Source organism: Leucopleurus acutus (genome assembly GCF_964270905.1).
Source record: "Leucopleurus acutus genome assembly, chromosome: 9".
NCBI lineage: Eukaryota > Metazoa > Chordata > Mammalia > Artiodactyla > Delphinidae > Leucopleurus > Leucopleurus acutus.
Genome location: NC_139144.1, coordinates 17,877,941 through 17,894,781, shown reverse-complemented (window position 1 = coordinate 17,894,781; position 16,841 = coordinate 17,877,941). Strand labels below are relative to the sequence as shown.

Below are 16,841 nucleotides of genomic sequence, written 5' to 3'. Positions count from 1 at the left end.
TAATCTAATATGACCAGTGTCCTTATAAGAAAAGGAAGACAACTAAAGAGAGACACACAAGGAAAACACCATGTGATGACAGAGGCCAAGAATGTAATGATGCCGCTGCAAGCCAAGGAATGTCAGGGACCGTGGCCACCACCAGAAGCTATATGAAGGCAAAGAAGGATATTCCCTAAAGCTTTCAGAGGGAGCATGATCCTGCTGACTCTTTGATTTCAGACTACTAACCTCCAGAACTGTGAGACAATACATTTCTGTTATTTAAGGCCACTTAATTTGTGGTACATGATTAAAGGAGCTATAAAATTAATGCAGTCTTGTTGCCAGTATCCTTCCAGATATTATAGACAATTTCTTAGCATCAGCAATCACTACACCTACCTCACATACACACATCAGAACATGCAAGACTAATGAAATTTCAGTGAAAAGCTCAAATTTGTAGGTATACTAGACATCTACTGGTCAAAATATCTTTTCCACACTTCCACATGATTCTGTACTCCAAGTATCTAACAAATTCCATGGCAGAGAGGTCAAATTCTAAGTCCTATAAAATATTAAAATAGTGTCTAACCATGTGTCAACATATTTTTCTTTTAGTTTGCTAATCAGACTAAATGTTCCAACCAAAAGACACAGACTGGCTGAATGGATATGAAAACCAGACCTGTATATTTGCTGCCTACAAGATACTCACTTCAGATCTAGAGATGTATACAGACTGAAAGTGATGGGATGGAAAAAGGTATTCCATGCAAATGGAAATGAAAAGAAAGCTGGAGTTGCAATACTTCTATCAGAGAAAATAGACTTTAAAATAAAGACTGTTACAAGTGACAAAGAAGGACACTACATAATCATCAAAGAATCAATCCAATAAGAAGATATAACAATTATAAATATATATGCACCCAAACATAGGAGCACCTCAACATATAAGGCAAATATTAACAGGCAGAAAAGGAGAATTTGACAATAACACAATAATAGTGGGGGACTTTAACACCCCACTTACATCAATAGACAGATCATCCACACAGAAAATCAAAAAGGAAACACAGGCCTTAAGTGACACATTAGACCAGATGGACTTAATTGATATTTATAGAGGATTCCATCTGAAAGCCCAAGAATACACATTCTTTTCAAATGCACATGGAACATTCTCCAGGATAGACCACATGCTGGGCCACAAAGCAAGCCTCGATAAATTTAAGGAAACTGAAGTCATGTCAAGCATCTTTTCCAACCACAACGCTATGAGACTAGAAATCAAGTACAAGAAAAAAACTGCAAAAAACACAAACACGTGGAGGTTAAACAACATGCTACTAAACAACAAATGTGTCACTGAAGAAATCAAAGAGGGAATTAAAAAATACCTAGAAATAAAGGAAAATGAAAACACAGCAATCTAAAACCTATGGGATGCAGCAAAAGCAGTTCTAAGAGGGAATTTTATAGCATTCCAAGCTTACTTCAGGAAAGAAGAAAAATCTCAAATAAACAACCTAAGCTTTATGCCTAAAGCAACTAGAGAAAGAAGAGCAAACAAAATGTGAAGTTAGTGGAAGGAAAGAAGTCATAAAGATCAGAGTAGAAAGAAATGAAATAGAAACTAAAAAACAACAGAAAAGATTAGTGAAACTAAAACCTGGTTCTTTGAGAAGATAAATAAAATTGATAACCATTTAGCCAGACTTATTCAGGAAAAAAAAAAAAAAGGGAGAGGGCCCAAATCAATAAAATCATAAAGGAAAAGGAGAAGTTACAACCAACACCACAGAAATACAAGGATCATAAGAGAATACTACAAGCAACTATAAGCCAATAAAATGGACAACCTAGAAGAAATGGACAAATTCTTAGAAAGGTACAATCTCTCAGGACTGAACCAGGAAGAAATAGAAAATATGAACAGAACAATTACCAGGACTGAAATTAAATCAGTAATTTTAAAACTCCCAACAAGCGGAAGTCCAGGACCAGATGGCTTCACAGGTGAAGGAACACTTCTGAACTCATTCTATAAGGCCACCATCACTCTGATACCAAAACCAGACAAAGATATCACAAAGAAAGAAAATTTTTCATCAGGCCAACAGCAGTGATGAAAATAGATACAAAAATACTCAACACAATACTAGCAAACTGACTCCAACAATACATTAAAAGGATCATCCACCATGATCAGTGGGATTTATCCCAGGGATGCAAATATTTGTCAATATCTGTAAAGCAATCAATGTGACACACCACATTAACAGACGGAAGAATAAAAAGCATATGATTATCTCAATAGATTCAGAAAAAGCTTATGATAAAATTCAACATCCATTTATGATAAAAACTCTTCAGAAAGTGAGCACAGAGGGAATATACCTCAACATTATAAAGTCCATATATGACAAACCCACAGTTAACATCATACTCAACAGTAAAAAGTTGAAACCATTTCCTCTAAGATCAGGAATAAGACAAGGATGCCACTCTTGCCACTTTTATTCAACATAGTTTTGGAAGTCCTAGCCACAGCAATCAGAAAAGAAAAAGAAATAAAAAGAATCCAAATTGGAAAAGAAGTAAAACTGTGACTGCTTACAGATGACATGATGCTATGCATAGAAAATTCTAAAGATTCTACCAGAAAACTACTAGAACTCATCAATGAATTTGGTAAAGTTGCTGGTTCTGTACACTAACAACAAAATATCAGAAAGAGAAATTAAGGAAACAAGAGATTATCATACTAAATGAAGTAAGTCAGACAGAAAAAGACAAATATCATATGCTATCACTTATATGTGGAATATTTTAAAAAAGAGACAAATGAACTTATTTACAAAACAGAAATAGACTCACAGACATAGAAAACAAACTTATGGTTACAAAGGGGATAGTGGGGGTGGGGAAAGAGATAAATTAGGAGTTTGGGATTAACATATATATGCTCCTTTATATAAAATAGGTAAATAATAAGGACCTACTATATAGCAAAGGGAACTATACTGAATATCTTACAATAATCTATAATGGAAAAGAATCTGAAAAAGAATAAATAAATAAATAAATCTGAGTCACTTTGCTGTACACTTGAAACTAACACAACATTGTAAATTAACTATACTTCAATGAAAAAGACACTAGACAGCAACATGAAAATATACAAAAATTTAAAGTAAAATATACAAAAATTTAAAGAAAATATACAAAAAAATAAAGCTCTCTGGAAAAGGTAAATATAGAGACAAATACAGAATCCTCAAGTATTGTAATGTTGGTACATGAATCACTTTTATTTCTGGAATAGAATTTAAATGGCAAAAGAATTTAAAATAATTATAAATCTATGTTATGGATATACAATGTAAATGATGTAATTTGTGACATCAATAACAGAAAGTTGGGAAGTGTAAATGTAAAGAAGCAGAGTTTTTGTATGCGATGTAAGTTAAGTTGTTATCAGTTTAAAATAGATTGTTATAACTTTAAGATGTCTTATGTAATCTCCATGGTAACCATAAACAAGACCTATAGAAGATCTATAAGAGGAAATGAAAAAGGAGTCAAAGTATATTACTACAAAAAAAACACAAGGAAGGTAGCAAGAGAAAAAGAGACAGAACAGCTGCAAGACATCAAAAACTATTAACAAATGGCAGTAGCAGGTTCTCCCCTACCAGTAATTACTTTAAAAATGTAAATAGATTAAAATCCCCAACCAAAAGACATAGATTGATTAAAAAGATTAGAAAAAAACCCAAATAGATCCATCCAAACGCTCTCTTCAAGTGACTAACTTGAAATCTAAGGGCACATACAGGCTGAAAGTGAAAGAATGGAAAAAGACATACCATGCAAATAGTAACTGAAATAGAGCAGGGATGACCATAATTGAAGAGACAAAATAGACTCTGAGTCAAAAACTGTCACAAGAGACAAAGAAGGATATTTTATAAAGATAAAAGTGTCAATTTACCACAGAGACATAACAATTATAAATATATATGCAGCTAACATCAGAAATCCCAAATATACAAAGCAAACAGAATTACAGAATTGAAGAGAGAAATAGACAGCAACACAATAATAGTAGGAGACTTCATTAGCCCAATTTTAATAATGGATAGAACAACCAGACAGAAGATCAATAAGGAAACAGAAGACTTGAACAATAACAATACTATAGACCAATTAGACCTAACAGACATACAGAACATTCCACCCAACATCAGCAGAATAGACATTCTTCTTAAGTGTACATGGAACATTCACCAGGATACACCACATGTTAGGCCACAAAATAAATTTTAACAAATTTAAGAAGACTGAAATTATACAAAATATCTCTTCTGGACACAATGGGATGAAAGTGGAAATCAACAGCAAAAGGAAAACTGGAAAATTCACAAAATGCAGAAATTAAACAACACCCAAGAATAAATGAGTCAAAAAAGAAAAAAACAATATCTTGAGACAAATAAAAATGAAAAAAACCCCAACATACCAAAACTCATGGGGTGCAGTGAAAGCAGTACTAAGAGGAAAGTTTACGGCAGTAAACACTGAACTTAAAAAAGAAGAAAGATTTAAAGTCAGTAGCCTAACTTTACATATCAAGGAACCAGAAAAGAACAAATTAAGTAAAAATTTAGCAGAAGGAAGGAAATAATAAAGATTAAAGCCAAAATAAATGAAATAGAGAATAGAAAAATAGAAAAATCAAAACATAAGAATTAATTTTTTTGAAAAAACAACAAAATTGACAAACCCTTAGCTAGACTAAGAAAGAAAGAGAGGACCCTTATAAATAAAATCAGAAGCGAAATAGAAGCTATTACAACTGATTTTCCAGAAATAAAAAGGATTATAAGAGACTACTATGTAAAAAATAAAAATAAAAGAGACTACTATGAAGAAATATACCCAACAAACTAGATAGTATATAAGAAATGCATAAATTTCTAGAAACATAGAACCAAACAAGACTGAATCATGAGGAAATTAAAACTCTAAACAGATCTATAATCAGTGAGGAGACTGAATCAGTAAACAAAAACTTCACAACAAAGAAAAGCCCAGAACCAGACTGTTTCTCTGCAGAATTCTACCAACATTTAAAGAAGAAATTACCAATACTCCTCAAACTCTTCCAAAAAATTGAAGAACACTTCAAAAATCATTTTATGAGGTCAGTATTACCCTGATCCCAAAGGTAGACAAAGATACTGCAATAAAAGAAAACTACAAATATCCCTGATGGATATTGATATAAAAATCTTCATGAAAATAATAACAAACTGAATTCAACGGCATTTTAAAAGCATCCTACCACGACCAAATGAGGTTTATTCCTGGAATGCAAGGATGGTTGAACACATGAAAAGCAATCAATTTGTAGTGTTAATGTAGTGTATCAACACTACATTAATAGAATGAAGAAAAAAACTACATGATCATCTCAATCAATGAAGAAAAAGCATTAACAAAATTCAATACCTTTTCATGATAAAATCATGCAACAAACTAGGAATAGAAGAAAAACAGTTCAACATAATTAAGGTCCTATATGAAAAGCCTGCAGCTAACATTTTACTCAACATAGAAGAACTGAAATCTTTTCCTCTTAGATCAGGAATAAGGCAAGGATGCCCACCCTCATCACTTCTATTCAAATAGTACTGGAAGTCCTAGACAAAGCCATTAGTTAAGAAAAAAAGGCATCCAATTTGGAAAGGAAGAAGTAAGATTATCTCTGTTCACAGGTGACACATACTTATATGTAGACAACTAAAGATTACATACCCACACCCACACAAAACTGTTTGAACTAATAAACAAATTCAGCAAGGTCCAGGATACAAAAACAACAGGTAGAAAACAGTTGTGCTTCTATACACTAACAATAAACTACCTGAAAAGGGAATTAAGGAAACAATTCCATTTACGGTAACATTAAAAAGAACAAAATACTTAGGAACAGACTCACTCAAAGCACTAAGGAACAAACTCACTTAGGAACAAGACTTATACACTGAAAACTACAAAACACTGCTATAAGAAATTAAAGAAGATACAAATAAATGAAAAGATATCCCATGTTCACAGATTGGAAGACTTTATATTGTTGAAATGTCCATACTACTCAAAGCAGTCTACAGATTCAATACAAACCCTATGAAAAACCCAATGACCTTTTTAAAGAAATTGAAGAGCCATCCTAAAATTTGTATGGAACCTCAAGGGACCCCAAATAAATCTTGAAAAAGGACAAAGTTGTTGGCCTCATACTTGATTTTAAAACATTACAAAGATACAGTAATCATAAAAGTGTGGTACTGCATAAAGACAGGTATATAGACAAATGGAATAGAATAGGGAGGTCAGAAATAAACACTCACGCATATGGTTATATAATCTTGGACAAGGGTGCCAAGACCACACAATGGGGAAAGGACAGTATCTTCAACAAATGGTGCTGGCAAAACTGGGGATCCTCATGCAAAAGAATGAAGTTGGATCTTTACCTTACACCATATACAAAAATTAAAACAAAATGGGTTAAAGGCCTACACATAAGATCTAAATCTGTAAAACTGTAAAAGAAAACATAGGGGAATAGCATCATGACAATGGATTTGGCATTGATTTCTGGGATATTACACCAACACACAGGCAAAAAAGGGAAAAAAAGACAAACTTAAAAACTTCTGCGCATTAAAGAAGATAATCAACTAAGTGAAAAAGCAACCTACAAAACAAAAGAAAATATTTGCAAATCATATATATGACAAAGGGTTAATATCCAAAATATATAAAGAATACAACTCAACAACAAATTTTAAAATGTGCAAAGGACTTGAATAGACATTTCTCCAAAGAAGATATCCAAACAGCCACCAAGCATATGAAAAGATGGTTTATCATCACTAATCATTAGAGAACTGCAATGAGATATCACACACACACACACACACACACACACACACACACACACAGACATATACTCAGAAAATGGCAAGTGTTGGTGAGGATACAGAAAAATTTGAAGCCTGTGCACTGTTGGTGAGAATGTAAAATGATGTATCACTATGGAAAACGGTATACAGGTTTCTCAAAAAAAAAAAAAATAGAATTACCATATGATCCAGCAATCTCACTTTTGGATATTCATCCAAAAGAATTGAAAGCAGGATGGAAGACATTTTGCATAACCATATTTATTGTAGTATTATGCACAATAGCCAAGAGGTGGAAGCAACCTAAATGTCCATGGAAAAATGAATGGATAAAGAAAATGTAGTATATCCGTACAATGGAATATTATTCATCCTTAAAAAAGAAGGAAATCCTGTCATATGCTACAACATGGAAGAAACTTTAGGGCATCATGCTAAGTGAAATAAGAAATAAGTCAGTCACAAAAAGGCAAATAGTATATGATTCCACTTATATGACTTATCTAAAGTAGTCATATATACAGAAGCAAAGTAGAATCGTGGTTGCCATGGGTTGGGGTGAGGGGGAGATGGGGAGCTGTTGCTCAGTGGGTACAGAGGTACAGTTTTGCAAGATAAAAAAGCTCTAGATATCAGTTGCACAATAATGTGAATATAATTAATACTACTGAATGGTACACTTAAAAATGGTTAAGATGGTAAATATTGTCTTAGATGTTTTTTGTTTTTTAAAAAAAAAAACACAGTTAAAATAATACAAAACTCCCAGGCCCAGAGATCATGGAGCCATCTTACAAAATTACATTACAGTTAACACCTTTCCTACCTGCCTCCCATTCCATGTCTCTTTCTTCCCCATTCCCCATCCCTTTAGCTTCAACTTCAGCAGGGTCAAAATCACTGCTATAAATTTTTAAACAAACTAATTTTTTAAAAATCTGTTTAAAAAAACAGAAAAAAATACCTCACTAACTCTATCAGTTCCTGGCAATAGTGAATGAGTTCACTAAGAACAAATACTGAGCATTATAGTGCTGTCTGCTTGTATTCCTTTTCTTTTTTAAAAAAGCACTTTTATGGATAGTGTAATTTATGGAGAAATTTTATATCAGCATGGTGCTCCCAAAAGTTAAGAATTACTAACAATGTTTTTACTTGAATTCCTTTTTTAACATAGAAAGAAGATCAGATTACAGAGGCTTACAAAAAGACGAAGAAAACCCCGAAAAGTCAAAAAAGCAATGTGGAAAACTTTCTTTGAAAATAATTAATGATAATAGCAAACACTGTTTTCCTCAATATTCTGCCGTTATTTTGGCCCTTCCTCACATGCTACCACTAGAATCTTATAGAAGCTGATTCTTGCCAACATAAGCATTGTGTGAAAACTTTACAAACATAGCTGGGAAGAATAGCCAATAACCTCTGTATGACTTCTTAGTAACTTTGCAAGACGAAGGCCTAATTTGACATGTGGATTTGGTGGTTTGACCAGCCTTGGCTAACATCAGGTCCACATGTAAGGGGGGGGTACAGTGGTTCCCTGCTCCAGGGCACCAACTCAGTCTCATGTGCTGTGAGTCACAGTGGCAGAAGAAAGCCTCCTTCCTGGCTGTCTTGACTCACTCGGGAGCAGAAGAGGATGCTCATTGGGGTTGTGGTCCTGTGTTACATGAGAGACCATGGTGAGCTAAACGGCTTCACCAAAATGCAACCAGATCCCTCAAATTAGGAGAGAACAGGATGAGAATGAACAAATTCACTGATATTTTGGGTTGGCAAACTTCTATGAAGTTCTAACATTAGCTCTGGTCTCATAAGTTGGGTTTTACTTAGTCTTTTAGACTTCTAATACTTAAATTCCTGCAGCTGAAGTTGTCTTTTCAATAAATTCAATATGAATTTACATTCTGTTTTAAAGTAAATTAATATTTAAAGTCTATCTTGGATCAGACCCAAATGTCCCAAGTTGCCCAGAACCCATGTCACTTTACGTGGTATAGATACTGCCCTTCCTAACAGGTATCTACTATTTCATTCTTCTCCAGGATTGGTGTGCTTTTCCTTTTTTAAGTTGAAATCATCTATCCCAGGTTTTTCACATTTTTATTTATATAGTAGTATTACTTAGTGGGAACTAAGTTGCAGTGTGCATCAGTGATTTTGAAACCAAGCAGGACTTTGCTGAGCCTTCCTGGGGACAGAACCCCACATGCCCCCCACCTCTTGTTTGTAGAAAAACTTTAGCCTCCTAGGCTTTTCCCAAGTTCCAAAGAGTAAATATAATCAGAGAAGTGAGAAAATGCTGAAACAAACAAACAAACCAAAACAGTCAAGCAAGACAAAATAATAATTTACCCATAAAACAAAGTCAAGGACTTTTAGTTCCTCCTCAAGGGCCACAGATAATATCCTGAGCCATATCCTCGAGTTATTTTACAGATACTAAACCTCCACCAGGCAGAAGAAGTTAACTGCATGCTGACCACCAACATGTAGACTGATTCCAACCAGTTGGAATCAGAGTTTGATAATTCAGATTTCCAAAACTTCACTCTGTTACCTCACCATCAACCACTCAGAGAATAGTGCACGAGTTGATCACACATCCTATGACCCTCTCCCTCCCATTGTCTTTAAAAACCCTTTCCTGGGCTTCCCTGGTGGCGCAGTGGTTGAGAGTCCACCTGCCGATGCAGGGGACATGGGTTCATGCCCCGGTCCAGGAGGATCCCATGTGCTGTGGAGCGGCTGGGCCCGTGAGCCATGGCCGCTGGGCCTGCGCGTCTGGAGCCTGTGCTCCGCGACGGGAGAGGCCACAATGGTGAGAGGCCCGCGTACCGCAAAAAAAACAAACAAAAAAAACAAACCCTTTCCTGAAAGCCACTGGGGAGTTCCAATCTTTTTAGCACAAGCTACCCATTTTCCTTTCTTGGCACCCTGCAATAAAAGCTGTACTTTCCTTCACCACAACCTGGTGTTAGTGGATTGGCTTTGCTGCACTTTGGGCAAAGAGACCCAAGTTTGGTTTGGTAACAATGTGTCTAATTATTAAATTACTAAAAGGATTGTCCCTTTTGGACAAACTCCTAAGATTATTTTAGCTGCAAACTAGTGATAAAGGAAATATAAGAAGAATTTTAGGAAAAAATGCGTTAATCCCTCCTTTCATCATATTCTCAACCATAGGCCCTCTCAAAACCTTAAGTGACTTTTCAATTTAGATAATTCAGAGACCTATAGTTTCATGTACCATTCAATCATGGCTACCCTCAAGGTTACTCACACATTACTGCTGTCATTTCTCTTCCTATAACGCTTGTCCTCCATATTCCACTTATCGTCTTACAGGTTTATATCACTTATATCCTTAAAAATCCAAATTACAGTTTGTCTCTTTAAGTAAATATTTTCATATTTTTAAGACCACTGCAGTACCTGGGAGGGGGCTGGTCAAGGGCAAGTAAAAACACCCAAAACCCTTCTACCATTATAAAGTTGCCTTGTCTTGATTCAGCACTTGCTTGGTTGTTTGAAACCTTTGCCTGTTTTCCTGACTTCTGGCAAAATTGATTCTGACTGTTTCTGCTTAAGTTTTCAAAATTTCTGTGGAGGGATAAGCCATTGAACGTGCATACTCTGCCATTTTCACCACTGACATTCAAAAATAATTTTCTTATGGTGCACAGTGCTATTCTAGCCTGAGGTTCACTAAAATAATATTATTCACACCTGTCAACATGCTCAACCCATTTTGAGCTATAATTGAGTATATGGTATCAGACCAACTTCCCATCATGAATAACCATAGTGCTGGATTAACTTTGAAAAGGAAACAGTAGCATCTGAGGGTATCCAAAGCAGCCAAGAAAGATAGCTTAGGTATCTCATCTTAGATAGCCTGGTAGTGATTTTTGTCACCAGGAGATATGCTCTAAAACTTAATAAAGAATGAAATGATTTCAAATTTAATCCCAGAAATGCAAAAAGCAATGAAAAGCGAAGTAAGGCATTAATATAAGGATAAATCTAAACTAATACTGTCTGTTTAAAATAAATAATATTTTGTTGGGTTTTAAAATGATTAAACAGAATGAAAATAAGTGACAACAACTGCACAAAAATCAGGAATTGGGTAAATGAAATTAAAGTGTTCTAAAGTCCTTGCATTGTCTGGAAACTAGGGAAAGTACTAACTTGCAGAAGATTCTAATAAGTCAAAGATTCATTTTGCAATGAAAAAGCCACAGAGTAAGAAAAATATCTGCAATACAATTATCTGCCAAAGAATCATATCTAGAATATAGAAAACCTCTTAGAAATCAGTAAGAAAAAGACAGATAACCTAATTTAAAAATGGGCAGAAGATTTGAAAAGGCATTTCACAATATCCAAATGATATATAGACACATGAAAAGGTGCTAAACTCTTTTTGTCATCCAAAAAATGCAAATTAAATCCATAAGGTGATAGCCTACAGATGCATCAGAATGTATAACATTACCAAAGGTCCTCCGTGCTGTTTTCCATAGTGGCCGCACCATTTTAGATTCCAACCAACAGTGTACAAGGGTTCCAATTTCTCCACATCCTTGCCAACATGTGTTTTTTGGTTAATATCCTTCCTAACTGATGTGAGGTAATATCTCATGTTGGTTGATTTGCATTTCCCTGATGATTAGTGACATTAAGCACCTTTTCATATACCTGTTGGCCATTTGTATGTCTTCTTTGGAGAAATGTCTATTCAAATCCTTTGCCCATTAAATTGGGTTATTTGGGGGTTTTTGCTAAAGAGTTGTAGGAGTTCCTTATAAGTTTTGGAAAGTAATGCCTTATTAAATATATGGTTTGCAAATATTTTCTTCTACTTTTGGGTTGCCTTTTCACTCTTGATTTTTTCCTATACTGTGCAGAACCTTGTTGGTTTGACATAGTTCCACTTGTCTATTTTTACTTTTGTCGCCTGTGCTTTTGGTGTCGTATCCATGAAATCATTGCCAAGCCTACTCTCATGAAGCTTTTCCCATATTCTTCTAGGAGTTTTATAGTTTCAGATCTTTTGTTTAAATCTTTAATTCATTTTGAATTGATTTTTGTGTATGTGGTAAGATAGGGGTTTGTTTTCATCCTTTTACATGTGAATATTGAGTTTTCCAAACACCATTTGCTGAAGAGACTATCCTTTCCCCACCGTGTATTCTTGATGCCCTTGTTGAAGATCAGTTACCTATATGTGTATGGGTTTATTTCTGGGATCTCTATTCTGTTCTATTGGTGTGTATGTCTGTCTTTATCCCAGTATCATACTGCTTTAACTATGGCAGCTTTGTAATATATTTTGAAATCAGGAAGTGTGATGTCCCCAGATTTGTTCTTTCTCAAGGTCACTTTGGGTATTCTGGGTCTTTCAGCATTCCATATGAATTTTAGAATTGTTTTCTATTTCTGTAAAAAAAAAAAGCCAGTGGAATTTTAATGGGAATAGCATTGAATATATAGATTCTTTTGGGTAGTCTGAACATTTTAATAATATTAAGTCTTCCAGTCCATGAACACAGATGTCTTTCCTTTTATTTGTGTTTTCTTTAATATCTTTCATCAGTGTATTGTAGTTTCACATCCTTTGTTAGACTTATTCTTAAATATTTTATTGATTTTGATGCTATTGTAAATGAGATTATCGTCCTATTTCTTTTTTTGGTAGTTCACTGTTAGTGTATGCAAATGCAACTAAATTTTGTATATTGATTCTGTATCCTGAAACTTTCCTGGATTTGTTTATTATGTCTAACAGGTATGTGTGTGTGTGTGTGTGTGTGTGTGTGTGTGTGTGTATAATCTTAAGGGTTTTCTATATATAAGATCAGGTCATCTGCACATAGGGACAATTTTACTTCTTCTTTTTCAATTTGGATGCCTTTTCTTTTTCTTGACTAGTTGCTCTGTCTAGGACTGCCTATGTTATACGTTGAATATAAGTGGTGAGAGTGGATACCCTTGCCTTGTTCCTGATCTTAGAGGAAAAGCTTTCAATTTCTCACCATTGAATATGATGTTAGCTGTGGGCTTCTAATATTTTGTCTTTATTATGTTGAGGTACATTCTGTCTATACCTAATATGCTGAGAGTTTTTATCATGAAGGGATGTTGAATATTATCAAATGTTTTTTTTGCATCTATTGAGATGATCATATGATTTTCATCCTTCATTTGTTAATGTGGTATATCACACTGGTTGATTTGTATATGTTGAACCATCCTGGTATCCCTTAAATAAATTCCATTTGATCATGGCATATAATACTCTTAATGTAGTGTTGAATTCTGTTTGCTAGAATTTTTGTTACAAATTTTTGCATTTACATTCATCAGAGATATGGAGCTGCAATTTTCTTGTAATGTCTTTTTCTGGTTTTGGTATCAGGGTAATATAGGCCTTGTAAAATGGATTTGGAAATGTTGCCTCCTCTTCAATTTTTTGGAGAAGTTTGAGAAAGACTGGTGTTAAGTTTCTTTAAATGTTTGGTAGAATTCACCAGGGAAGCCATCTGATCCTGGGTTTTTCTTTGTTGAGAGGTTTTTTTACTACTAATTCAATTTCCTTACTTGTTATTAGTCTGTTCATATTCTCTATCACTTTTACCATCTGATCCAGTAATTCCACTCCTGGATATATACCCAAAAGAAGTGAAATCAGGATTTTAAACAGATATCTACATTACCATGCTTATTGCAGCATGATTCACAACAGTCAAGATTTGGAAACAACCTAAATTTCCATCAACAGATGAATGGATAAAGAAAATGTGGTATATACATACAACAGAATGTAATTCAGCCTTAAAAAAGAAGGAAATCCTACCGTTTGGGACATCATGGATGGACCTAGAAGTAAATATTATGTATACCTCTACATTATTATCAAAATTAATTTTTCATTTTAAATGCCCTTTTATCTAAGTAACAACTGCTTTGACTGAAGCAAAAGCTAAAGTGCTACTCCATGTATTTCTTGCCTTTCAGATTCAATTGGGTGACAAATAATTGCACCATCGAGTTCTAATTGCTTAAAAGGCATGTGATATAGATCAGTTGCACAACCAGAGACATCTTCTTACTCTGACATTGCTTCATTCGGTTCAATCACCACTTTCTCTTTACAGCATCTGTATTTTCTAGATAATTCCTAAAGATTTCTGGAATACAAAATTCAGGGCTAAAACCTCTCATGGGCTGCTTCAGTAGCTGTGGTGTCCCAAAGCCCAAACCTGGAGTGGGCAGAGAAGTTTTTGGGCTCAGGCGCCTGGCCTGGGGGAGTGTGAGGTGAGCGCTGAGTTGAGCTGTACTTGGGGATGGGGAGAGGGAGATCTGCAGTTGTAGCAGCACCTCTTACCTGCACACACGTGGCCCTCTTATGGCACCAACCATCTGAAAGGCAGACACCAAAGTCCAGCCTAGCCCGCGGCTCACACAAAGTTCAGAGGGAGGAGCTGGTGATGCAACATCATCATAGAAAACATTAGGCCTGGAAATAAGTCAGTCACAGAATAACAGATACTGCATGATTCCACTTAAATCAAGTATTTAGTACAAACTCATAGATGCAGACAATAGAATGGTGGTTGTCAGAAGATGGGAGAGGAAAAGATGGGGAATTTTTCAATGGTTATAAAGTTACAGTTATATACAAGACTAATAAGCTCTAGAGATTTGCTGTACAACACAGAGCCCATGGTTAACATAGGTTGTTGTTTACTTAAAAACTTAGGACAGTAGATCTCTTGCTATGTGTTCTTACCACAAAGAAAAAAGCAAGGGGACACAAGAAATATTTTAGTGGTGATGGACACTTTTTTTAAAATTTTATTTTACTGAAGTATAGTTGATTTACAATGTTGTGTTAGTTTCTGGTGTACAGCAAAGTGATTCAGTTATATATGTGTGTGTGTGTGTGTGTGTGTGTGTGTGTGTATTTAAATACACACATATATAAATTTTTTTTAATATTCTTTCCCATTACGGTTTATTACAGGATATTGAATAGAGTTCCCTATGCTATACAGTAGGACTTTATTTTTTAACCATTCTGTATATAATAGTTTGCATCTGCTAATCCCAAACTCCTAATCCATCCCTCCCCCTCTCCCCTCCACCTTGGCAACCACAAGTCTGTTCTCTATGTCTGTGAGTCTGTTTCTGTTTCATAGATAAGTTCATTTGTGTCATATTTTAGGTACTACACATAAGTGATATCATATGCTATTTGTCTTTCTCTTTCTGACTTACTTCACTTAGTATGATAATCTCTAGGTCCATCCATGTTGCTGCAAATGGCATCATTTCGTTCTTTTTCATGGCTGAGTAGCATTCCATTATAGATATATACCACATCTTCTTTATCCATTCATCTGTCAATGGACATTTAGGTCATTTCCATGTCTTGGCTATTGTAAATAGTGCTGCTATGAACATAGGGGTACATGTATCTTTGTGAATTAGAGTTTTGTCAATGGATATGTTTATTACCTTGTTTGTGGTAATGGTATCACAGGTCTATGCATGTGTCCAAACTCATTAAAATGTATCCATTAAATCTTTGCAACTTTTTGTATATTGTTTGTCTCAATAAAGTTGAAAGCAAAAAACAAACAACAAAAAAAGATGAACACAAAAATGAGAATATCGAGTGCTGGCAAAGATGTGGAGCTACTGGAATTTTCATTCACTGCTAGTGGAATGTAAATTGACAAAACCAAAAAGCTATTTGGCAGTGTCTACTAATACTGAATATATGTACATCCTGTGGCACAGTAATACTACTCCTAGGTATATATCAAAATCAAATGTGTAACTATGCACATCAACAGACAGGTATAAGAATATTCATAGCAGCAGCATCATTTGTAGTCAATGACTACATATTCATCATTTGTAGTCACCCCAAACTTTAAACAACCCAATGTTAAGCAATATTAGAATAGATAAAGAAATATGGAGATATATACAAGTATGAAAATGAATAAACTACTAATATATTCTTTACTATGGATCAATCTTACAAACATATTATTGAGTGAAAAGAGCCACACAAGAGTACATACTATGTGTGGCCATTTATAACCATTGGAAAGCAGGCAAAACTAATTTTGGTGATAAAATTCAGAACAGTGACCGTTTCTGTATGGGTTGCAATGACTAAGATGGAGCACAAGGAGAGCTTCTATATTGCTGGTAAACATTTAACATCTTGGTCTAGGAGGTGGTAACACACGTTCGTTTACTTTGTTACCAAGATACCTGCTCGGGATTATTGCACTTTTGTACATGTTATCTCTTAACAACTTTTCGCACATCCATTCAGAAAATTTTAAAAACTATATTTCATCAATTTTGGCGAGGGTGCAGGGAAGGGGTGCTCATTTATTTATGGTAGTAATGTTAGTTGTAACAGCTACTTTGAGGAGTAAATAGAGGGAAATCTACTACTGAGATTGAAAATGTGCATACTCTATCCAGCGCACCCACGTTAGTATCTCTACCTAGAGAACACTTGGATATATGTGCAAAAAGGCACAAACACACGTTGAAGGTAGCAACGCTTCTAACAAAAAACCAAAAAAGAAACAAACTATGGATAGAGGGTAAGGGAATCATAAATTAAATCTATTGGTTCTGCGAACTACTACGTAGTATTTTAAAAGAATGAGATAAAGTTATATAGAGATATGGAAAGATCTCGAGGATATAATGTTGATTGGGGGAAAAAATTACATCTGCACATATTTAGATGCAGAGGAACTAGGAGTCACCATATAGGGACTGGTTTGTAATTCCTGCCTGAAAAGGATTAGCCTAATGTGTGATGTTTACATT

At 34.8% G+C, this 16,841-nt stretch overlaps 1 long non-coding RNA gene across 1 annotated transcript in view; it reads right to left on the bottom strand.

Moving 5' to 3' along the window:
- Positions 1–15,347, bottom strand: part of LOC309966681 — an 80,574-nt gene extending 65,227 nt beyond the window's left edge. Inside the window, exons 1-2 of the long non-coding RNA XR_014326468.1 lie at positions 15,255–15,347; positions 14,362–14,493 (exon numbers count right to left, since the gene is read on the bottom strand). This is a non-coding gene — a long non-coding RNA (uncharacterized lncRNA). The remainder of the gene's footprint in view (positions 1–14,361; positions 14,494–15,254) is intronic.
- Positions 15,348–16,841: the final 1,494 nt, after the last annotated feature.